We start from the raw sequence: 25,149 nt of genomic DNA on the forward strand, positions 1-25,149 counted from the left end.
TATTTAAAATGTAATATGTAGTGTCACTGTTTCAAGTGACTTCGAGTAATGTAACTGATTACATTTGATTATTTTTTTGATTACTTTTCTAAATTTGTATTGTTTTCAAAATTTTATTATTTTGAATCATTTAAAGCAGGCAGGGTTAATGATACAGTGGTACTCAACACTGATTACTCTCAGATTTCAGAATCCTTCGAGATAGGACTTTAGCAGCTCTTTTTATTTTGCAATCTTTTTAGGCTAAATACAGATTTAAAATCATAAGATATAGTTTAATAGCTATGATACTGTTTTTGAAATCACATCTTTGCATAGCTATGACAGGAAACATTGGCATCTAACAATGCCTTGGAAAAAAGGCAGTTAATCTAAAAATAAAATAAATCAATCAATCAGTAATCATTTATATAAACCAAAATAGGAAATAAAACAGTTACGGAATAAGCATGTGTCATTCTTTGTCTTCAACTCCGGAAACATTTGTGTCTCATTTTTTAAATATGTATATGTGTGAAAATATGAATGTATGTATGATGTAATGTAACTCCCTTTGTAATCATGAACAATATCATAATTAACTGTAATTTACAGTTTACATTACATTAACAGATTACAGCTACATTTATTTTGCAATTAAATAAGTAATTTAGTTAAATGTAACTAGTTACTGCCCAACAATGGTCAGGTCTGATGATAAAAGATAAAGGACTGAATTTTTCAAGTGTTGGAATGGAAATGGCAGATGAGGGACGAAACAGGGACCTTCACAAACTGTCTCAGACGTATGTCCGCCGAACGTCAGCCAGGGAACGTTGTAAAGCGGAAGTACTGCGGACCTAAGCTGACGCTTGGAACGTCCGAGGGACATCCCCTGTTGGCTGGGGAACTGACTCAAATGATTCGCGATCCCGCTACGAACTCCCGAACTGATTCACATGAATCGCGATCGCCAAACTGACTCAAATGATTCGCGATCCCGCTATGAACTCCCGAACTGATTCACGTGAATCGCGATCGCCAAATTGACTCAAATGATTCGCGAACCCGCTCCAAACTCTCAAACGGATTCAAATGATCTGCGAAGCAGCTCCTAACTCTCGAATTGATTCAGATGATTAGCGAACCCCTCTGAACTCTCGAATTGATTAAAATGATTCGCGAACCCGCTCCAAACAAAAAAAGGTCCCAAGGACTTCCCCTAAATGGCCTCTGCTAACATCCCCTGGACATCAGCGTGTAGGGTCTGCTTGACGTTGAGCGGACGTTCGCGAAGATGTCCCCCGGACATTCACTGGACGTTCACAGTATGTGCAGCGGCCTTTCGGGATGTTTAGGGGACTTTCACTTTAAATCCTCTAAATGTCATGATTTTATTGTGCTTTTAAGTTAATCAAAGACAACAGACACGCCGTATGAAGCAATATACGTTTATTTTAATTGAACAATAGTAAAGTTGCAGGGCTATTTTCGTGTGTGTGTGTGTGTGTGTGTGTTTTGGTGGATGGTGTGTCCGCGTGTCTCTGGTTGTCAGCTGTGGTAAGTCGATGGCATTTCTTCCCATTGTCTTCTAACCTAAAACCACAAAATTAACATATTCAGTAGTGTTATGACTTTATATGCCTAGGACTATCATTTATCCAATGACAAAAGATTTGTAAAGACCGAAATTTAGCGGACATAACATATGCCTTTTTGCCGCTTTTAGGCGTCACAGTGTACATTTTTACCATATGGAAATTAAATATTTAAGTTCTATATCTGCCAATATTATATACGTTTAGTCATTTCAGCTTTACAAGCTAACTTTAGCTTAGAAAGTGTTCACATAGCCTAACGTCAGCAGCAGTGCGGGACAAATTCAGAAAAGGTTTAAAAAAGTAAACTTCATCAAATGTAAGCATTAGGAGATAAACAGTACTTACGGTAGCTATATTGTCTGATAATATAAAAGAATAAATGCCTTTTCGACCAAACAAAAGCGAAAACTCAAGGCCGTGTCTGAGGAAATCACCTGATGACCATTAACTGTCACTAGCGGCTGAGCGTTGCCATGGATACATGCGCGTGCCCTAAAGTGACGTCATTCGGGCATGTGCTCATTTGATCGACAGCTGCTTGGATCCTATCTCCAGAGTGGCTATATTACTTTTTTATTAGAGCTCTATGTAGTATAGCAGTCTTAAATGCAATAACTAAAATAATTTATTTCCTAAATAACTTTTCTTGTGGGCTTGCCAACATTTTATACAATACAAGTTTATTTATATAGCACAAATAAACAGTTTAATACGTAAATTAAAATAATTAATTTATTTGTCTTACCCGTGTTATTTTTCACTTTCTTTTCTTCATGTTTTCCTTGGCATTCACTCTATAACATTCTAGTAGAGCTCCTGGGATGCAAACATATTTTCTTCATTCATGCATAAACCTAATTGTAGCTGTGTTCAATTATATTATTGAAAGGCATCATGATTTTGATGTTTAAATGCTGAAAACAGACTCCTGATTTAATGACATTTTTCATTACAGAAGTTACTCCTATTTTCTTTTTCCAGAAATGAAAATTATTAATTAAACATCAACTTTATTTATATAGATTCAAATCTATATAGTAAAAAAAAAAATCAATCTGCAAATCAAAAATATTTTTTCTTCATTTTGCAATCTGTTATTACAGTTTTTTTTATTTTTAGGATTTTATTTTAGTCAAAAATACCCTTTAAAATCCAATATGAGTTTATATTAGTTTGATTTTGTCAACTATCTTCGTGTGAGTTGTAAGGTGTCAGGTCCAGTGTTGGGAAGGTTACTTTGGAAATTACAAATTACCTTATTTAAAATGTTTTATGTAGTGTCACTGTTTCAAGAGACTTTGAGTAATGTAACTGATTACATTTGATTACTTTTTGATTACTTTTCTAAATTTCTATTGTTTTCAAATTTTGATTATTTTGAATCATTTAAAGCAGGCAGGGTTAATGATACAGTGGTACTCAACACTGATTACTCTCAGATTTCAGAATCCTTCTTCTAGATAGGACTTTAGCAGCTCTTTTTACTTTGCAATCTTTTTTAGGTTAAATACAGATTTAAAATCATAAGATATAGTTTAATAGCTATGATACTGTTTTTGAAATCAAATCTTTGAATAACTATGACAGGAAACATTGGCATCTAACAATGCCTTGGAAAAAAGGCAGTTAATCTAAAAATAAAATAAATTAATAAATCAATAATCATTTACATAAACCAAAATAGGAAATAAAACAGTTATGGAAGAAGCAGATATCATATTCTTTGTCTTCAACTCCGGAAACATTGGTGTCTCATATTTTAAATATGTATACGTGTGAAAATATTCAAATGTAAATCCTCCGAACATTCGCCAGCTAACGTCAAAAAGCGAACCAAGTCCTAACGTCTGCCGAATGTCAGCCAGCGAACTTTATAAAGTGGAAGTACTGCGGACCTAAGCAGAGGTTCGGAATGTCCCGGGACATCCCCTGTTGGCTGGGGAACTGACTCAAATGATTCGCGATTCAGCTCCGAACTCCCAAACTGACTCAAATGATTCGCGATCCCCAAACTGACTCAAATGATTCGCGAACCCGCTCCAAACTCTCGAACTGATTCAAATGATCCGCGAACCCGCTCCGAACTCTCGAAGTGATTCAAATGATTCGCGAACCCGCTCTGAACTCTCGAATTGATTCAAATGATCCGCGAACTCGCTCCGAACTCTCGAAGTGATTCAAATGATTCGCGAACCCGCTCTGAACAAAAAAAGGTCCCAAGGACGTCCCCTAAATGGCCTCCCCAGACATCAGCATGTAGGGTCTGCTTGACGTTGAGCGGAGGTTAACGAAGATGTCCCCCGGACATTCACGAGGTTCACTTGACGTGCAGCGGCCATTCGGGATGTTTAGGGGACTTTCTCTTTAAATCCTCTAAATGTCATTTTATTGTACTTTTAAGCTAATCAAAGACAACAGACACGCATGTATGAAGCAAAATACGTTTATTTTAATTGAACAATCGTAAAGTTGCAGGGCTATTTTCGTGTCTGTGTGTTTTGGTGGATGGTGTGTCCGCGTGTCTCTGGTTGTCAGCTGTGGTAAGTCGATGGCATTTCTTCCCATTGTCTTCTAACCTAAAACAACAAAATTATCATATTCAGTAGTGTTATGACTTTATATATCAAGGGCCAAAATTTTGCGGACATAATGAATGCCTTTTTGCCGCCTTTAGGCGTCTCAGTGTGTATTTTTACTATATGGAAATTAAACATTTAAGTTAAATATCTGCCAGTATTACTTAATCATTTCATCTTTACAAGCTAACTTTAGCTTAGAAAGTGTTAACATAGCCTAACGTCAGCAGCTGCGCAGAACAACTTCAGAAAAGGTTTAAAAAGGTAAACTTCTTCAAATGTAAGCAACAGGGCTTGAAAACGAAAAAAAATTCATTTGGTTCACTCCGAGCAGAATCCATATTTTAACGGTTCTGTTCTGCCTTCCTCTGATATTATTACCGTTCCAAAACCAGTTAGGGAGGAAAAAATACCGGTCAATAACGTTGTTTTTTTTTAAACAATATTATTTGCCTATAATTTGCGTAATAATAATAATTTAATAAAAATAATAAAGTATAGCGTTTTCCTTACTCAAAAAAGGAGAAAATACAGATCTAACGATTACAGTTTACAGCTTGCACCAGATTTTCTCCAAATGTAAGCTAGGCCTACTTTAAAGAAGAAAAAAAATGAAAAACTATCAACACTTTAAAAGTATTTTTAAGATGTTTAAAAATGTTTGCTGCATTGTTAAAAAAAACACTTGTATAAGATTGCGTTTTGACTTTTGAGAGTAAAAAAAAAAACAAAAAACCTAAGTCCAAAAACAAATTAATGTAACCTGAAGCTGAAGCCTACCTCTCTCATTCGGCACGAATCCAAATGTTTCCATGTTCCCGACGTATCGGGATGCTAAAATGTTATTTAATATAAAGAATATAGAATAATAGTAAATATATAATAAGTAACGCTATATGCGTCCCGACAGTCGGACTCCAAATTTCATTCAATAATTATTTTGAGGTTAATAGCAAATGAAAACTGTTCAGCTTCTGGGAAATTTGTGAAGCTCCGCTAGGCTATTTTAGTTCCCCTCACACCACAAAAAAATAATTTCAATTAACAGTATTTAGAAAAGAACAATGATTATAAATATAAGAAGCTATAGCAATATTAACGACAAACCAAAAGTAATTAATTTAGACTAAAACGAAACCGAAACCAACGTTGGGTTTCTCATTCGACACAAAATCAAAGTTTTCGTAATCGCCATGTATTTGAATAACAAATGATTATAAAAAAATAGCCTAATGTTTGTAAACATTTTGTGTCTGCATTATGTCTATTTCTTAATGAAATTATTATTTTTCTCTAAAAAACTTTATACAAGTTTCTCTCTCTCTCTCTCTATAATATATATATATATATATAACCTTTTTAAATATTTTGATAATTTACTGAAAATAAATAAATGACTTTTTAAACCGTTTAACTGATTATTAATCGGTCAAAATCAGCTGATCTGAGTTTGCTGCACTCAGAAACCGGTGACTGTGAACGAATCAGCTTGTACGAGCTTTTGCCATCGTTAAATCTTTCTCAGACGTTTCCATATGTCGAAATTGGTTAGCGCATCTATCTGTGCATGATGATGTCCAATGACTCTGGCGAGCGGAGCTTCTCAGAGTTGGGAATAATCAAAGGAGAGCTGCGGTCCTCGGTTTGGCAGGAAAGGCTAAGTATGCTGGCGCTTGAATGTAGAGACCTGCGCGGGATGGATTTTTCTGTCCCGCTCCCGCAAGATTTTATACCGCTCCCGCAAAAATATGTTATTTTCTACCGCTCCCGCCCGCGAACGATCAAGTTTCGTTCCGCTACCGCCTGCAAAATCCCGCGGGTAAAGTATAAGTTTTTTTTAAATGCATTGCATATTCTGCCTGGTACTCTGTTATTTTTTCAATTGCTCCCCATTGTCTTCTAACCTAAAACCACAAAATTAACATATTCAGTAGTGTTATGACTTTATATGCCTAGGACTATCATCTATCCAATGACAAAAGATTTGTAAAGACCGAAATTTAGCGGACATAACATATGCCTTTTTGCCGCTTTTAGGCGTCACAGTGTACATTTTTACCATATGGAAATTAAATATTTAAGTTCTATATCTGCCAATATTATATACGTTTAGTCATTTCAGCTTTACAAGCTAACTTTAGCTTAGAAAGTGTTCACATAGCCTAACGTCAGCAGCAGTGCGGGACAAATTCAGAAAAGGTTTAAAAAAGTAAACTTCATCAAATGTAAGCATTAGGAGATAAACAGTACTTACGGTAGCTATAATGTCTAATAATATAAAAGAATAAATGCCTTTTCGACCAAACAAAAGCGAAAACTCAAGGCTGTGTCTGAGGAAATCACCTGATGACCATTAACTGTCACTAGCGGCTGAGCGTTGCCATGGATACATGCGCGTGCCCTAAAGTGACGTCATTCGGGCATGTGCTCATTTGATCGACAGCTGCTTGGATCCTATCTCCAGAGTGGCTATATTACTTTTTTATTAGAGCTCTATGTAGTATAGCAGTCTTAAATGCAATAACTAAAATAATTTATTTCCTAAATAACTTTTCTTGTGGGCTTGCCAACATTTTATACAATACAAGTTTATTTATATAGCACAAATAAACAGTTTAATACGTAAATTAAAATAATTAATTTATTTGTCTTACCCGTGTTATTTTTCACTTTCTTTTCTTCATGTTTTCTTTGGCATTCACTCTATAACATTCTAGTAGAGCTCCTGGGATGCAAACATATTTTCTTCATTCATGCATAAACCTAATTGTAGCTTTGTTCAATTATATTATTGAAAGGCATCATGATTTTGATGTTTAAATGCTGAAAACAGACTCCTGATTTAATGACATATTTCATTACAGAAGTTACTCCTATTTTCTTTTTCCAGAAATGAAAATTATTAATTAAACATCAACTTTATTTTACAATGGATTCAAATCTATATAGTAAAAAAACAAAAATCAATCTGCAAATCAAAAATATTTTTTCTTCATTTTGCAATCTGTTATTACAGTTTTTTTTTATTTTTAGGATTTTATTTTAGTCAAAAATACCCTTTAAAATCCAATATGAGTTTATATTAGTTTGATTTTGTCAACTATCTTCGTGTGAGTTGTAAGGTGTCAGGTCCAGTGTTGGGAAGGTTACTTTGGAAATTACAAATTACCTTATTTAAAATGTAATATGTAGTGTCACTGTTTCAAGAGACTTTGAGTAATGTAACTGATTACATTTGATTACTTTTTGATTACTTTTCTAAATTTCTATTGTTTTCAAATTTTGATTATTTTGAATCATTTAAAGCAGGCAGGGTTAATGATACAGTGGTACTCAACACTGATTACTCTCAGATTTCAGAATCCTTCTTCGAGATAGGACTTTAGCAGCTCTTTTTACTTTGCAATCTTTTTTAGGTTAAATACAGATTTAAAATCATAAGATATAGTTTAATAGCTATGATACTGTTTTTGAAATCAAATCTTTGCATAGCTATGACAGGAAACATTGGCATCTAACAATGCCTTGGAAAAAAAGGCAGTTAATCTAAAAATAAAATAAATTAATAAATCAATAATCATTTAATAATAATAATAATAATAATAATAATAATACATTTTATTTATAAAGCACTTTACATTTTAAAGAAAATCTCAAAGTGCTACAATAAAAGCAGAAGAAAAAAAACACAATCTAAAAATTAAGTTAAAAAAACAACTGCCTAACTAACAAAATTAAACATGAAAAAAAGTTTTAAACATTGAAAAACTTTTTAAAAAGATACGTTTTTAAGTCCTTTTTAAAACCATTTGTCGTTTGTGGAGCCCTCAAGTGTTCAGGAAGAGCATTCCAGAGCCGAGGGGCCGCGGCACAGAAGGCTCTGTCCCCAATTGTACGGGACTTAGTCTTAGGGGGACGGAGCCGGTGAGTATTTGTGGAGCGGAGGGAACGTACTGAAGTCTGTGGAGTAAGGAGTTCTTGAAGGTAACTGGGGGCATTGCCATGGATGCACTGATGTGTGAGAAGGGAGACTTTATACTCAATCCGGGCAGAAATGGGAAGCCAATGCAAAGATCGAAGAATTGGTGTGATGTGTTCATATTTACGCACTCTCATCAGGATCCGAGCGGCACTGTTTTGTATGTGCTGGAGTTTCTGGATGCTCTTGCTAGGAATCCCGATGAGAAGAGCGTTACAATAATCCAATCTTGAGGAGACAAAGGCGTGAATGAGTTTCTCAGCATCATGTAGGGTAAGTGTGGGGCGGAGTCTGGCTATATTCCTGAGGTGGAGAAAAGATGTTTTACAAAGATGTTTAATGTGCGCCTCAAAGGTTAAATGAAGATCAAACTTGACACCAAGATTGGTGACTAATGATGATAGGGGAATATCCTGGCCAGAGAATGTAATGCAGGTTATGGAAGATGATCTGATCTGATGAGGGGAACCAATGAGGATAGCTTCTGTCTTTGAACTATTCAGCTGGAGAAAGTTATGAGTCATCCATGCCCTTATTTCCTCCCAACAGGCAGTGACTGTTGATAAAATTGTTGATGAAGTTGATGAATGAGTGTCAGTTTTGATGTATAATTGTGTATCATCAGCGTAACAATGGAACGAAATTCCCAAACGACTGATGACTTTACCGAGGGGTAACATGTAAAGAATGAACAAAATAGGTCCAAGAACTGAGCCCTGTGGAACCCCGCAATCAACAGCGTGTAAACGGGACCTAGAGCTTCCCATGGCCACAAATTCAGATCTATCTGTGAGATATGACTCAAACCAGCGCAGGACGGTGTTATTGAGACCAATAGAGTGGTGCAGCCGTTTAAGAAGTATACCGTGGTCAACGGTGTCAAAAGCTGCAGAGAGGTCCAAGAGGACAAGGAGTGATGGTGAACCCGCATCAGCTGTCATTAGCAGGTCATTTGTCACTCTCACTAAGGCTTGCGTTTTACATAAACCAAAATAGGAAATAAAACAGTTATGGAAGAAGCAGATATCATATTCTTTGTCTTCAACTCCGGAAACATTGGTGTCTCATATTTTAAATACAACAAGTCCTCCAACTCATACGACCGTATGGGTCGTTTGTCACTATCCATAAATACGACCCACACGAGCGTTCTCTAAATTAGCGCCCCTATTGGCAACAGGAGGTATGATAAATGAACTTTCGCCTAAATGCATTGTGGGTTTATTTTAACATGTTTGCTATTTGCGTTTTGAATTGTTTGATTTAAACTCTCCCAGATGTTCGTGGATTTTGATGATATGGATTTTAGATGACTTCGAGACATGTACTGGTAAGGTTTTCTCCCGTCTCATAAAGTAGTCGATCGTTTATGAATAATAGGAGTTTTTATTTTCAAATCGATACTGGACACTGTATGTCCTATTAAACCAGTTTGACGTTCAAATCATTTAATCGAAATCTGCAGCTTTATAAAGTTAGTTTTCATTGTGATATTCGTTTGAAATTCGCCTGTGGTGGAAAGAGGTCATGTAAAAGTCGCGCATTTACCATGTTTTTACCATAGTAACATGTCGCTGAACCATGTCACGTGTTATAAAACCTCAGTAACCACAACTCAATGTATCTCCCGTCATAACTGTAGTTTTACTTTGGTATTTGTAGTATAAACACGTTACCATGCTTTTCACCACAGTAACTGTGCTTATTGTGTACTCTTTAGTTAAGTAACACATTTGCCATGCCTTTAATACCTTTTTGTAATGTAATTGTGATTCAGTGTTTTTTTTCTTTTCAGTTTTGCAGTTTCTTCATATCACATACATCTCCAGCTCCTACAACAACATTCAGTGTCCAGCAGCTCTTTATGATGCTCTCTCTCTCTCTCTCTCTCTCTCTCTCTCTCTCTCTCTCTCTCTCTCTCTCTCTCTCTCTCATTTTCCTCTCCTATTTTTCTGAACTGTAATTCATAAATAAGTCACACATATTTTTCTTTCTTTCTCTTGTTCATCATGGCATATTTTCACAGCTCAGATTTAGATTTTGATCAGTTCTTGTATTAACAGGGAACTTGTACTCGAAGCTCAACTTGAAGAAGTTTTCAGTGAAGATGAAGTCCTTCAAAGGTTCGACACAGGTAATGTTGAAGATATGTAGTTATAACTGATTTACTTTAATTAATTTATCCTTACTTTATGTTAATAACCTTCCTTATAGTCCTTCCTTTCAAATATTTTGTTCACAGATCATTTCTAACACACTGTCTAAACATGTATGTATTAAAACAACAACAACAACTTGTTACTTTTTCTTTATTCCAGCTGAAAAGGAAGACCATGGGCCTGTCAAACCTTGTTTGTGGAGAGGGATGAATTTGACCATCTTGTGTGTTTACGGAGAAGACCAAAAGCTGCTAAGGCAGATATTTCCAGAGGTACGTCTGTGTTGATCTGAGCACCTCGACAGAACTTTACTGCAGTTACATTTTGCACCGAATTTTATGTTTTTTACTTTTTTAAATACCTCACGACCCCATCAGTACAAACCCTGTGCTATGTCAAAGTATTAATAATTCAAACAATTTCAGCAAATTCATATGATATTGTACAAGCGTACTCTCCAGCTTTTCCTCCTGCTGTCATTGACCATCGCCTCAGCTCTCATGCAGACTGTGTCCATTTTAAGTAGTCAGAGTGTTATATCCTAAAGTTTATATTGAGTCCACTGTATTCTTTATTAGCACCGTCTTAACCCGTTCTAACAGTACATGATATCTGTCCGCACCTCACAGTCTGCCTTTATTTCCATGTTGATTTTAATTGAACACGTCTGTTTAAAAGCAAGTCAGGAAATGCTGTGTAACTTGTCATGTGACACATCAGATCTTCAGTTAATTTGGCCAAATTAGATCATTTAAGGCTGTTCACACCAAGAATAGTAACAACAATAACTATTTTAGCATCCACACCAACATCAACCAATGATAAAGTTATGTTTATTAATATACACACTGCAGCGACGTTGATGTCTGCCACTTTAAATGATCAAGCTTTTGAAATGTGCATTTTGATTGGCTGTTTAATGTTCATCAGCTGGAAAATATATTCCACTGATGTTGTTCCTCTGTGTCATTAAGTATGGACTCATCCTTGGTATGAAGAGGTCTTTAAACTGCTTACAACAATCCTGCTGCATGTTATAGTGTAGAAAATAATTGAGAATAATATAGCTTGAAGATACAGCTTTCTTCCCTCTCATTTTGTTAAACTCAAACGCAAGATTTTGCCTTTCTTTGCTTGTTTGTCTTCATCTTAGTCCTTTACTCTCTCCACTCACTCACACATTCTCTCTTGCTCTGTTGTAAGGTACAAACAGAGCGGATGGTTGCATGATGGCCTCTTTCAGGTTTGTCAACTGAATGTCTACTAGTGTGGCTCAGCAAGTTCCTGTCATGATCAGCCCTCTCCAAGAAAGGTTTGTAGAAAATTGTAATTAATATTCATTTAATCCTCTAACCTGAATCTTTTGGTGAATTTACTTAATTATATCTGTCTTAATTCATATGTAATAAGCAATAGTAATTAAACATGGGGTTAATAGACATATTTTTGTTTTACAGCTGAAGAGCAAAAACACAAAGAACATCAGTCCTGTTGGGGATGAGGAATGAACATGGCTCTATTGTGCCCAAACAGAAAAGAGTGAAAAGGTGCTCATCCCCATTGATGTGTCTGTATTCAAGCAATGCATTAGTACAGCATATGATGTTGATCTCTATTCAAGTCAGCAATTATCATTTTTCACATATACATCTTTTTATAAGTCCTAGAATGAACAAATCATCAGGGCATCATTTCTGGAATTTGGGCAGAAAATGACTGAATATGGTGAGTACTGACACCTGCACCTGTATTCACCAAAACTATTTTTCTTATGGACTTACAGTTTTTGAAGGAGGATGAAGTCAGTTGATGGAGAAATGAAGAACGAGATGTGTTGTATATGAAGACTTCAGATGCAAAAGCCTTTAAGTTCTGTATGAAATGTTCTTCTAAGAAGAATTTTAGAAGAAAACTTCAGGTGGAACTTAGATGCCTTTGCATCTGAAGTCTTCATATGTACTATGAGTTTTCAATACATAACTGATTTGTTATGACTGTTTTTATTATTTTCTACTTGTACAGAAAGACTGCAGTAGAAGGAAAGCTGGTACTGAGAACATTTGTCTTCACTCCAGACTAAAGAGAAGCGGGTCTGAGGCCAGAGATGGAGGAGTCAATGGTCACCAAATGCAGCGCTGCAGCCTGAAACTGTGAAGACTGAATTCGCAAACAGCTGTGTGACTACACAGATGTTACGGCCATAAAAGAAACTTCACAACTGAGAGCCCATACCTCCAACAACCTTCAACAGGAATCAATGGTATGTCCATTACAACAATTCTAAATAATAATAATATATAATTGACACAATGATTTTGTCTCTCCAGGACATCTACGCAAGGTTTTTCTTTTGTTGAGGACCGTCAGAGACTCCAGCCACACGAGCCATGGATTGCTCTCAACATCACCATCAGACAGACATTATCACAGAACCAGCACCAGCAGACTGCAAAACAAGTTCCTTCAACAGGCAATCAGACTGAACTGAACTCGTACCAGTAACACCACACACACACACACACACACACACACACACACACACATACACACACCAGCAGCCTCATACTGTGTGCACTGCACTCTATCAGCTACACTGACTGGACTCTGACTCACTATTATTCTGCAACCTGATATTCTGTTTGCACTAATTCATACTGTACTGAAAGTGAAAGTGACGTGACATACAGTCAAGTATGGTGACCCATACTCAGAATTTGTGCTCTGCATTTAACCCATCCGAAGTGCACACAAACAGAGCAGTGAACACACACACACTGTGAACACACACCCGGAGCAGTGGGCAGAGGTATATCTACAGTATACAGTGATTGTTGTTAATTGTTTTCATTTTGTTCTCTCTGTATAGTATAGTATTGCACTATATTTTCTACCTGTATTGAGCTCTTATGTATACAGTTTATATTTTTGATACTGTATATGTGTTGCAAATATATTCAGTACTTGTCATGCTGCAGTTTGCAGAAAAGCATTTTACCACCTGTATACTTGCATTCATGGTATTGTGATAATAAAATGATTTGATTTGAATTGGTCACATGACTTGTTCATCAGTTGTATTGTTGTGCTGGATAACAATTGCAAATTGTTTATGACATTGAAGAAGATCATGATAGAGACATGGATTTGAAGAAAACCAGGAGAGCTCTGATGATGAGAAGGAAACTGGATGTGATTCTTTGGTGCTCAAGACATTTCACCATGCCTTCATCTGGGTTTCTTCATCTGATTAAAATAAAATGGTTTTAATGTAACCCATTTTTATTTCACTTGAATATAATTTGTCTTAATATGCTTCTTTATCTGTCTTTATGCTGCATCCTAGTAAAATATTGCGTATGGTGTTGGATAATCAAGTATGGTGAATATTCTGTACTAAAGATGGTTTTTTGGTAGATACACCATTTAATTTTGTAAACAACACATATAATCACCATGGTTGTTTTGATGAAGACATGAACATTTAGTAATATTAATGAAATTCAGTTAGATGAAGAGCTGCATTAGAAGAGACTGCATGGACTTCATGCACAACTGAAGGTGATGAATCAAGGAAAGATCAACATGAATCCTGTTCTGTATTATAATGAAGATGTTCATGCACATTACTGATGTCTAGCTCCTGAGCAGGACAAAGATGAGACATTCTTTACAGAGATTTATGAATTAGGTATTTTATATTATGATTCTTTAAATTGCATGAATTGTATGGAACCATAAACTGCACACTGTCACACATTGTCTTACTGAATGACACATTGGCCTTGTCTGATGAAATGTCAGAATATGTATTTGTTGTCTTTGTTTACTATTAGCACTGTATTATTGCTCTTGATCTTATGAAATAAATTGAGCTCTTTCCAAATGGGCACTTATGTTGATTTTCTGGTGTCTTAATTCTAAGATAACTATGACTTCCAACTTACATAATGGTATGCTTTTGAAAAGACAACCTACAAAATGTGTCTCAACAGTTTGTTGCCAATGATGAGAATAGAGCTGTGCATTTTTTTCCTGCCCTTCCATCCCCAGGGGCCCAGTAGAGTCCCCTTGAAGAGCAAAACAATTAACATTCCAAATGGCTGTAAATCAAAATCTGATTATAGTTTCAAAAAGAAAATTGGTAGGACAACTCATTATGCTATGTTTACTAAATAATGTTTGGCACAGCTTTCAAACATTCATAGAAAAGTGCTATACATGTGTTTATAAAAGTACTCTTAGTAAAATAAAAAATGTCAGCCTGCCTCTCACATATGTCATATAACTTTGCACAATAAACATGCTTAGATATCCCTTTGTTTAAAAAAAGAAGTATTTTTCACAATTTCATTATTAAACATTTTAAACTACATTGCCCATAAGCCTTAGCCATTCTATCGATGGAAAGTGAAAGTCATGGCGCTGTTTTTTGTAGTTCAATTAAGTTATGTTCAGGTTTAAGGTTAGGATCTCGGTAAAGAGGTAATTTCACAAAATATAGCAATGCACCATTGTTAACTGAAGGTACTATTGACGTAATAATTACAGCAAAATTAACTTTGCAACATTAAACGTTTTTTAATTTGGGCTAAAAGAAAGTCCAGTCACAGCGAGTCCTCGAGTGCCAAGTGGATTTCAAAGCCAATGAAAATCCAGTTGAGCAGAAGCGACACCCTTACTTGTCCATATACGGCCATTCATGACAGGCTTTTCCGGGTTCTTGTGGTGAATTTATTTTCACCCACTAAATATAAAACTAAAATGACGGATTTGCATTGTGGGGTAAACCTGATTCAGCAATAGATTTGTTGATTACAGTTATTTATTTTCAAACAAGGGCCTCATATTTGCGATTATACACATTCTTTACCCTAATATTAATGTACAATATTTAAGCTCAACATTTTTGCATATACTGTATGAAAAAATAATATTATATTTATATATTTATAGTGTATTAAATGTATACATTTAATCACTTGTGTGTTTTTTGGAGATGTATTTACAATCTTGCAATTTTTAGCTCTACCAGTTAAACTACAGAAAAAAAGGAAAATAATAATAAAAATAAATAAATAAATACAATTTAAAAAACACAGGGATAATTTTTTTTTAGTAATTTCCATATCAGTGTTTATTGATATGTCAAACTTTTCAGACAAACAATGCAAATAACACCATTCTTTCTCTCTAGTTTGTCACTATGAAGAAATAAAAACAAAAAAATAATATATTATTGTGAAATATAACAACTTTTAAAAATTACTGATTGATAAAGTAACTAATAGGTACAGACAGAATTATGTAATAGAAAATCCCTTTAAAACTAAATTGGCTAATATAAAAATATATATATAAAATAAAAAAAATGAATAAATAAATAAAAATTGTCAATTTGTTTGCAGAGAAGTTTATAAAATGCCAAATAATATTTTTACAAACCAGGAGTTGCAAGGCACCAAATGAAATCATATTCTTTTCTTTCATTTAAAAGTGATTAACTAATTAGAAAAATATTGTTAAGACTAATATTTCACATGATTACCTCTTAATCTCCTGTAATCACTGATCGCTTCTGTTGTGAACATATGCAAGACAAACTAAAACGGTTATTAATAATTATATTTTATAAATCATTTTCAGCTGGAAAATGCATTTCTATCATTAAATGACCTTAAAGGTCACACACACACACACACACACACACACACACACACACACACACACACACACACACACACACACACACACACACATATATATATATATATATATATATATATATATATATATATATATGGCATATAGAATACAGTAGGTGGGATGGTGATAGTGACAGGAGTGTTCACAGTAGAGATGGGAGTGTTGACTAGAGGAGAAATAATACAAGTAGACATGCTAACGACTGAGAGCAGATGTGCCACACAAGAGAGAGTGATGTGGATGCTTTTGGAAGGGCTGCTATTGTGGAGAGCTGATGGAGAAGGACTCCAGAAATCCTGCAAGACAGGAAAAAATTGAATTTATAACATGATGAATAATTAAAACATTGACAACAAATGAAAGTGACGTGACATACAGCCAAGTATGGTGACCCATACTTAGAATTCTTGTTCTGCATTTAACCCATCCAAAGTGCACACACACAGCAGTGAACACACACACACGGAGCAGTGGGGATCATTTATGTTATGGTGCCCGGTGAGCAGTTGGGGGCAGCGCAAAAAAAGTCGTATTGCCGGGCCGAGACTCAAACCCACAACTTTATGGTTAAGAGTCAAACTTTCTAAGCACTAAGCCACGACTTCCCCCTAGCAACGGGCTAGTGGTTAAAGACAACATAACTGCAGCGTGTATAATAATAAACAGAACTTTATAATTTGTTGGTAGCGATGCTAAAATAGTCATTATAGTTATTGTTCTTGTTGTAAACACCTTTAAATTATCTAATTTGGTCAAATAAATTAAAGACCTGGGGCCGGTTGCATAAACTGCTTAAACTAATCTTTAAAAAAGTTAGCCATATAATATGATTTACTCTAGACTTGTCATAATTGTTTAAAGTCAGTTACAAAAACATAGATTGGTCCAATTTTACTAAGAAATATGATTATCTCTTGGTTAACTGCTAGTTGGTCACAGTCTTAACATAATAGCTATGTTTACGCAACCGGCCCCTTTTGTGTCACATGACAAGTTACACAGCATTTCCTGACACAGTCTGCATGAGAGCTGAGGCGATGGTCAATGACAGCAGGAGGAAAAGCTGGAGAGTACGCTTGTACAATATCATATGAATTTGCTGAAATTGTTTGAATTATTAATACTTTGACATAGCACAGGGTTTGTACTGATGGGGTCGTGAGGTATTTAAAAAAGTAAAAAACATAAAATTCGGTGCAAAATGTAACTGCAGTAAAGTTCTGTCGAGGTGCTCAGATCAACACAGACGTACCTCTGGAAATATCTGCCTTAGCAGCTTTTGGTCTTCTCCGTAAACACACAAGATGGTCAAATTCATCCCTCTCCACAAACAAGGTTTGACAGGCCCATGGTCTTCCTTTTCAGCTGGAATAAAGAAAAAGTAACAAGTTGTTGTTGTTGTTTTAATACATACATGTTTAGACAGTGTGTTAGAAATGATCTGTGAACAAAATATTTGAAAGGAAGGACTATAAGGAAGGTTATTAACATAAAGTAAGGATAAATTAATTAAAGTAAATCAGTTATAACTACATATCTTCAACATTACCTGTGTCGAACCTTTGAAGGACTTCATCTTCACTGAAAACTTCTTCAAGTTGAGCTTCGAGTACAAGTTCCCTGTTAATACAAGAACTGATCAAAATCTAAATCTGAGCTGTGAAAATATGCCATGATGAACAAGAGAAAGAAAGAAAAATATGTGTGACTTATTTATGAATTACAGTTCAGAAAAATAGGAAAGGAAAATGAGAGAGAGAGAGAGAGAGAGAGAGAGAGAGAGAGAAAGAGAGAGAGAGAGAGAGAGAGAGAGAGAGAGAGAGAGAGAGAGAGAGAGAGAGAGAGAGAGAGAGAGAGAGCATCATAAAGAGCTGCTGGACACTGAATGTTGTTGTAGGAGCTGGAGATGTATGTGATATGAAGAAACTGCAAAACTGAAAAAAAAAAAAAACACTGAATCACAATTACATTACAAAAAGGTATTAAAGGCATGGCATTGTGGTTAATGATTTTTAACTACAAATACCACAGTAAAACAGTTATCATGGTAAAAAAAAAAAAATATGGTAAGTGTTGTGGTCACTGGTCATTTCAGATTCGTTGCGATTGCCACACATTCGTTCACTGGCATTCACAACATATTTGTAAAGAAAACGTCAAACTGCACTTACTTTGACATTAATTGCAGACAATCAGAACAGTACCTTAAAAAATAAACCATAAAATAAAATTGTTTACAAACCTGGACAACAACGCATGGTAAGATGTTGGGTCACGCCTCCTTTTTTTGGGTGGTAACGATGGTAACGACAGTCAAAGGTCATTTGATGACGACACACCCGACAAACGAGACTGTCGTAATACGGCCGCTAGAGGGTGCTTGATTTTAAAACGTAATAATAGGTCGTAATATGCTGCTTGCACAAACGACCTATGTGGTCGTTTTTAAGAGGAGGACAGTCTCTTTAAATATGTATACGTGTGAAAATATTCAAATGTAAATCCTCCGAACATCCGCCAGCAAACGTCAAAAAGCGGACCAAGTCCGAACGTCTGCCGAATGTCAGCCAGCGAACTTTATAAAGCGGAAGTACTGCGGACCTAAGCAGAGGTTCGGAATGTCCCGGGACATCCCCTGTTGGCTGGGGAACTGACTCAAATGATTCGCGATTCAGCTCCGAACTCCCAAACTGACTCAAATGATTCGCGATCCCCAAACTGACTCAAATGATTCGCGAACCCGCACCAAACTCTCGAACTGATTCAAATGATCCGCGAACCCGCTCCGAACTCTCGAACTGATTCAAATGATCCGCGAACCCGCTCTGAACTCTCGAATTGATTCAAATGATCCGCGAACCCGCTCCGAACTCTCGAAGTGATTCAAATGCTTCGCGAACCCGCTCTGAACTCTCGAATTGATTCAAATGATCCGCGAACCCGCTCCGAACTCTCGAAGTGATTCAAATGATTCGAGAACCCGCTCCAAACAAAAAAAGGTCCCAAGGACGTCCCCTAAATGGCCTCCCCAGACATCAGCATGTAGGGTCTGCTTGACGTTGAGCGGAGGTTAACGAAGATGTCCCCCGGACATTCACGGGGTTGACTTGAAGTGCAGCGGCCATTCGGGATGTTTAGGGTACTTTCGCTTTAAATCCTCTAAATATCATTTTATTGTACTTTTAAGCTAATCAAAGACAACAGACACGCATGTATGAAGCAAAATACGTTTATTTTAATTGAACAATCGTAAAGTTGCAGGGCTATTTTCGTGTCTGTGTGTTTTGGTGGATGGTGTGTCCGCGCTCTGGTTGTCAGCTGTGGTAAGTCGATGGCATTTCTTCCCATTGTCTTCTAACCTAAAACAACAAAATGATCATATTCAGTAGTGTTATGACTTTATATATCAAGGGCCAAAATTTTGCGGACATAATGAATGCCTTTTTGCCGCCTTTAGGCGTCTCAGTGTGTATTTTTACTATATGGAAATTAAATATTTAAGTTAAATATCTGCCAGTATTACTTAATCATTTCGTCTTTACAAGCTAACTTTAGCTTAGAAAGTGTTAACATAGCCTAACGTCAGCAGCTGCGCAGAACAACTTCAGAAAAGGTTTAAAAAGGTAAACTTCTTCAAATGTAAGCAACAGGGCTTGAAAACGAAAAAAAATTCATTTGGTTCACTCCGAGCAGAATCCATATTTTAACGGTTCTGTTCTGCCTTCCTCTGATATTATTACCGTTCCAAAACCAGTTAGGGAGGAAAAAATACCGGTCAATAACGTTGTTTTTTTTTAAACAATATTATTTGCCTATAATTTGCGTAATAATAATAATTTAATAAAAATAATAAAGTATAGCGTTTTCCTTACTCAAAAAAGGAGAAAATACAGATCTAACGATTACAGTTTACAGCTTGCACCAGATTTTCTCCAAATGTAAGCTAGGCCTACTTTAAAGAAGAAAAAAAATGAAAAACTATCAACACTTTAAAAGTATTTTTAAGATGTTTAAAAATGTTTGCTGCATTGTTAAAAAAAAACACTTGTATAAGATTGCGTTTTGACTTTTGAGAGTAAAAAAAAAAAAAAAACCTAAGTCCAAAAACAAATTAATGTAACCTGAAGCTGAAGCCTACCTCTCTCATTCGGCATGAATCAAAATGTTTCCATGTTCCCGACGTATCGGGATGCTAAAATGTTATTTAATATAAAGAATATAGAATAATAGTAAATGTATAATAAGTAACGCTATATGCGTCCCGACAGTCGGACTCCAAATTTCATTCAATAATTATTTTGAGGTTAATAGCAAATGAAAACTGTTCAGCTTCTGGGAAATTTGTGAAGCTCCGCTAGGCTATTTTAGTTCCCCTCACACCACAAAAAAATAATTTCAATTAACAGTATTTAGAAAAGAACAATGATTATAAATATAAGAAGCTATAGCAATATTAACGACAAACCAAAAGTAATTAATTTAGACTAAAACGAAACCGAAACCAACGTTGGGTTTCTCATTCGACACAAAATCAAAGTTTTCGTAATCGCCATGTATTTGAATAACAAATGATTATAAAAAAATAGCCTAATGTTTGTAAACATTTTGTGTCTGCATTATGTCTATTTCTTAATGAAATTATTATTTTTCTCTAAAAAACTTTATACAAGTTTCTCTCTCTCTCTCTCTCTCTATAATATATATATATATATATATATATAACCTTTTTAAATATTTTGATAATTTACTGAAAATAAATAAATGACTTTTTAAACCGTTTAACTGATTATTAATCGGTCAAAATCAGCTGATCTGAGTTTGCTGCACTCAGAAACCGGTGACTGTGAACGAATCAGCTTGTACGAGCTTTTGCCATCGTTAAATCTTTCTCAGACGTTTCCATATGTCGAAATTGGTTAGCGCATCTATCTGTGCATGATGATGTCCAATGACTCTGGCGAGCGGAGCTTCTCAGAGTTGGGAATAATCAAAGGAGGGCTGCGGTCCTCGGTTGGGCAGGAAAGGCTAAGTATGCTGGCGCTTGAGTGTAGAGACCTGGGCGGGATGGATTTTTCTGTCCCGCTCCCGCAAGATTTTATACCGCTCCCGCAAAAATATGTTATTTTCTACCGCTCCCGCCCGCGAACGATCAAGTTTCGTCCCGCTACCGCCTGCAAAATCCCGCGGGTAAAGTATAAGTTTTTTTTAAATGCATTGCATATTCTGCCTGGTACTCTGTTATTTTTTCAATTGCTCCCCTGTTGAATAAAAAGAAACAAATGTTTCGATTTATTTGCGTTTAATTAAATGGATCAAAGGAACATGGAACTTAAAACATAGAACACGGAAATACATTAAAAAAGTAAGAAATGTAAATAAAAAAAATACATATTAGGCTATGCAGTATAGCCTAATGAATTATATAATAATAATAAACCTGGATTTATTTCATGTTCAAAGGAAAATTAGCCTATACGCTTAAGAATGCCTTATTTTCCTCAAACATTAAACAAAAAAAAAAAAAAAAAATAGACCAATTTTAAACATTTAGCCAAATAAATAAATAATTAAAAATAAACTGAATTTTAAAAAAACGACTACGACTAACTACTAATGTAGTCCTTGCAGGAATAGCATGTCATTCACTAATGAGGGCTTCAGATTAATCCGTCTCTGCGCACTTATGCGACCGCAATTACTGAAAGCCCTCTCCAGTGGTGCGCTGGGAGCTGAATGGAGAGTAACCCACATGGCGTGTTACTTTGCTTAATCTCGGAAACTCTTGAAATCGCCTTTTCCACCACTGGATCTCTCGCTATTTCGGAATAGAATTACACGTCGCTGTCCATGGTTTAATCAGCATCCTCCCATTCCGCAAAGTCTATTTTGTTTTATTTAAGTCAATTATAAATAAAGGTTTATCTGTTTTTAGTAATTTTATTTTGCTAGATATTTCCACTTTGCGGGAGTCCCGCCAATAACTTTATTATCCCGCACACAATAATATCTTGCCGCCAGCGTCCGCATTCACCAATCAAATATTGTCCCGCGACGCACTCGGTTGGGCTGGGTCCCGCGGTACTCCCAGGTCTCTACTTGAGTGTAGAATGCACATGCCCCAACGCCTGGAAAAAAATAGGCCCTTTTTGCGCTGCGTCATCAGGCCCAATTTGGTCTTAATCCGGCCCTGAAGGCGGTGCATTGCCATTGAGACTTGACTGAGTGCACAGCTGAGCGGACATTTCACTCGCTGGATTCAGAGTCACATTTGCTATGCTGTACTGCTGGAATTCGTGATTGGTTGACAGCAATTTTCAAATATTAAACGGAACGATAAAATAACGTTATTAACCGGTTAATGTCCATTTAAAATTTTCGATTCTGTTCGGAACTAAAAAAAAAAAACAACATTCTAGAAGAGCTCCTGGGGTGCAAACATATTTTCTTCATTCATGCATAAATCTAATTTTAGCAATGTTCAATTATATTATTGAAAGGCATCATGATTTTGATGTTTAAATGCTGAAAACAGACTCCTGATTTAATGACATTTTTCATTACAGAAATTACTCCTATTTTTCCAGAAATGAAAATTATTAATTAAACATTAACTTTATTTTACAATATATTCAAATCTATATAGTAAAAATCTAATTTTGCAATCTGTTATTACAGTTTTTTTTTACCCTTTAAAATCCAATATGAGTTTATATTAGTTTGATTTTGTCAACTATCTTCGTGTGAGTTGTAAGGTGTCAGGTCCAGTGTTGGGAAGGTTACTTTGGAAATTACAAATTACCTTATTTAAAATGTAATATGTAGTGTCACTGTTTCAAGAGACTTTGAGTAATGTAACTGATTACATTTGATTACTTTTTGATTACTTTTCTAAATTTATATTGTTTTCAAAATTTTATTATTTTGAATCATTTAAAGCAGGCAGGGTTAATGATACAGTGGTACTCAACACTGATTACTCTCAGATTTCAGAATCCTTCGAGATAGGACTTTAGCAGCTCTTTTTATTTTGCAATCTTTTTAGGCTAAATACAGATTTAAAATCATAAGATATAGTTTAATAGCTATGATACTGTTTTTGAAATCACATCTTTGCATAGCTATGATAGGAAACATTGGCATCTAACAATGCCTTGGAAAAAAGGCAGTTAATCTAAAAATAAAATAAATCAGTAATCATTTATATAAACCAAAATAGGAAATAAAACAGTTACGGAATAAGCATGTGTCATTCTTTGTCTTCAACTCCAGAAACATTTGTGTCTCATTTTTTAAATATGTATATGTGTGAAAATATGAATGTATGTATGATGTAATGTAACTCCCTTTGTAATCATGAACAATATCATAATTAACTGTAATTTACAGTTTACATTACATTAACAGATTACAGCTACATTTATTTTGCAATTAAATAAGTAATTTAGTTAAATGTAACTAGTTACTGCCCAACAATGGTCAGGTCTGATGATAAAAGATAAAGGACTGAATTTTTCAAGTGTTGGAATGGAAATGGCAGATGAGGGACGAAACAGGGACCTTCACAAACTGTCTCAGACTTATGTCCGCCGAACGTCAGCCAGGGAACGTTGTAAAGTGGAAGTACTGCGTTGTAAAGTGGAAGTACTGCGGACCTAAGCTGACGCTTGGAACGTCCAAGGGACATCCCCTGTTGGCTGGGGAACTGACTCAAATGATTCGCGATCCCGCTACGAACTCCCGAACTGATTCACATGAATCGCGATCGCCAAACTGACTCAAATGATTCGCGATCCCGCTACGAACTACCGAACTGATTCACGTGAATCGCGATCGCCAAATTGACTCAAATGATTCGCGAACCCGCTCCAAACTCTCAAACGGATTCAAATGATCCGCGAAGCAGCTCCTAACTCTCGAATTGATTCAGATGATTAGCGAACCCCTCTGAACTCTCGAATTGATTAAAATGATTCGCGAACCCGCTCCAAACAAAAAAAGGTCCCAAGGACGTCCCCTAAATGGCCTCTGCTAACATCCCCTGGACATCAGCTTGTAGGGTCTGCTTGACGTTGAGCGGACGTTTGCGAAGATGTCCCCCGGACATTCACTGGACGTTCACAGTATGTGCAGCGGCCTTTCGGGATGTTTAGGGGACTTTCACTTTAAATCCTCTAAATGTCATGATTTTATTGTGCTTTTAAGTTAATCAAAGACAACAGACACGCCGTATGAAGCAATATACGTTTATTTTAATTGAACAATCGTAAAGTTGCAGGGCTATTTTCGTGTGTGTGTGTGTGTGTGTTTTGGTGGATGGTGTGTCCGCGTGTCTCTGGTTGTCAGCTGTGGTAAGTCGATGGCATTTCTTCCCATTGTCTTCTAACCTAAAACCACAAAATTAACATATTCAGTAGTGTTATGACTTTATATGCCTAGGACTATCATTTATCCAATGACAAAAGATTTGTAAAGACCGAAATTTAGCGGACATAACATATGCCTTTTTGCCGCTTTTAGGCGTCACAGTGTACATTTTTACCATATGGAAATTAAATATTTAAGTTCTATATCTGCCAATATTATATACGTTTAGTCATTTCAGCTTTACAAGCTAACTTTAGCTTAGAAAGTGTTCACATAGCCTAACGTCAGCAGCCGTGCGGGACAAATTCAGAAAAGGTTTAAAAAAGTAAACTTCATCAAATGTAAGCATTAGGAGATAAACAGTACTTACGGTAGCTATAATGTCTAATAATATAAAAGAATAAATAACCTTTTCGACCAAACAAAAGCGAACCCTCAAGGCCGTGTCTGAGGAAATCACCTGATGACCATTAACTGTCACTAGCGGCTGAGCGTTGCCATGGATACATGCGTCATTCGGGCATGTGCTCATTTGATCGACAGCTGCTTGGATCCTATCTCCAGAGTGGCTATATTACTTTTTTATTAGAGCTCTATGTAGTATAGCAGTCTTAAATGCAATAACTAAAATAATTTATTTCCTAAATAACTTTTCTTGTGGGCTTGCCAACATTTTATACAATACAAGTTTATTTATATAGCACAAATAAACAGTTTAATACGTAAATTAAAATAATTAATTCATTTGTCTTACCCGTGTTATTTTTCACTTTCTTTTCTTCATGTTT

At 35.8% G+C, this 25,149-nt stretch overlaps 2 long non-coding RNA genes across 3 annotated transcripts; one reads left to right on the top strand and one right to left on the bottom strand.

Moving 5' to 3' along the window:
- Window positions 1-9,213: 9,213 nt before the first annotated feature.
- Window positions 9,214-14,193, top strand: LOC127968551 (uncharacterized). 2 transcript variants are annotated; one of them, XR_008156006.1, is made up of 9 exons: window positions 9,304-9,318; window positions 9,413-9,465; window positions 9,931-10,269; window positions 10,454-10,566; window positions 11,498-11,606; window positions 11,752-11,841; window positions 11,956-12,019; window positions 12,317-12,554; window positions 12,622-14,193. It is a non-coding gene; the product is annotated as an uncharacterized LOC127968551 (long non-coding RNA). The 2 variants fall into 2 exon arrangements; XR_008156005.1 differs by having other exon boundaries at window positions 9,214-9,465.
- Window positions 14,194-16,846: 2,653 nt separating this feature from the next.
- LOC127968552 (uncharacterized) lies at window positions 16,847-18,393 on the bottom strand. The gene is made up of 3 exons (XR_008156007.1): window positions 18,240-18,393; window positions 17,547-17,931; window positions 16,847-17,362 (listed from the first exon to the last, which is right to left on the bottom strand). It is a non-coding gene; the product is annotated as an uncharacterized LOC127968552 (long non-coding RNA).
- Between the last annotated feature and the right edge of the window lie 6,756 nt (window positions 18,394-25,149).

Source organism: Carassius gibelio, chromosome B11 (genome assembly GCF_023724105.1).
Source record: "Carassius gibelio isolate Cgi1373 ecotype wild population from Czech Republic chromosome B11, carGib1.2-hapl.c, whole genome shotgun sequence".
NCBI lineage: Eukaryota > Metazoa > Chordata > Actinopteri > Cypriniformes > Cyprinidae > Carassius > Carassius gibelio.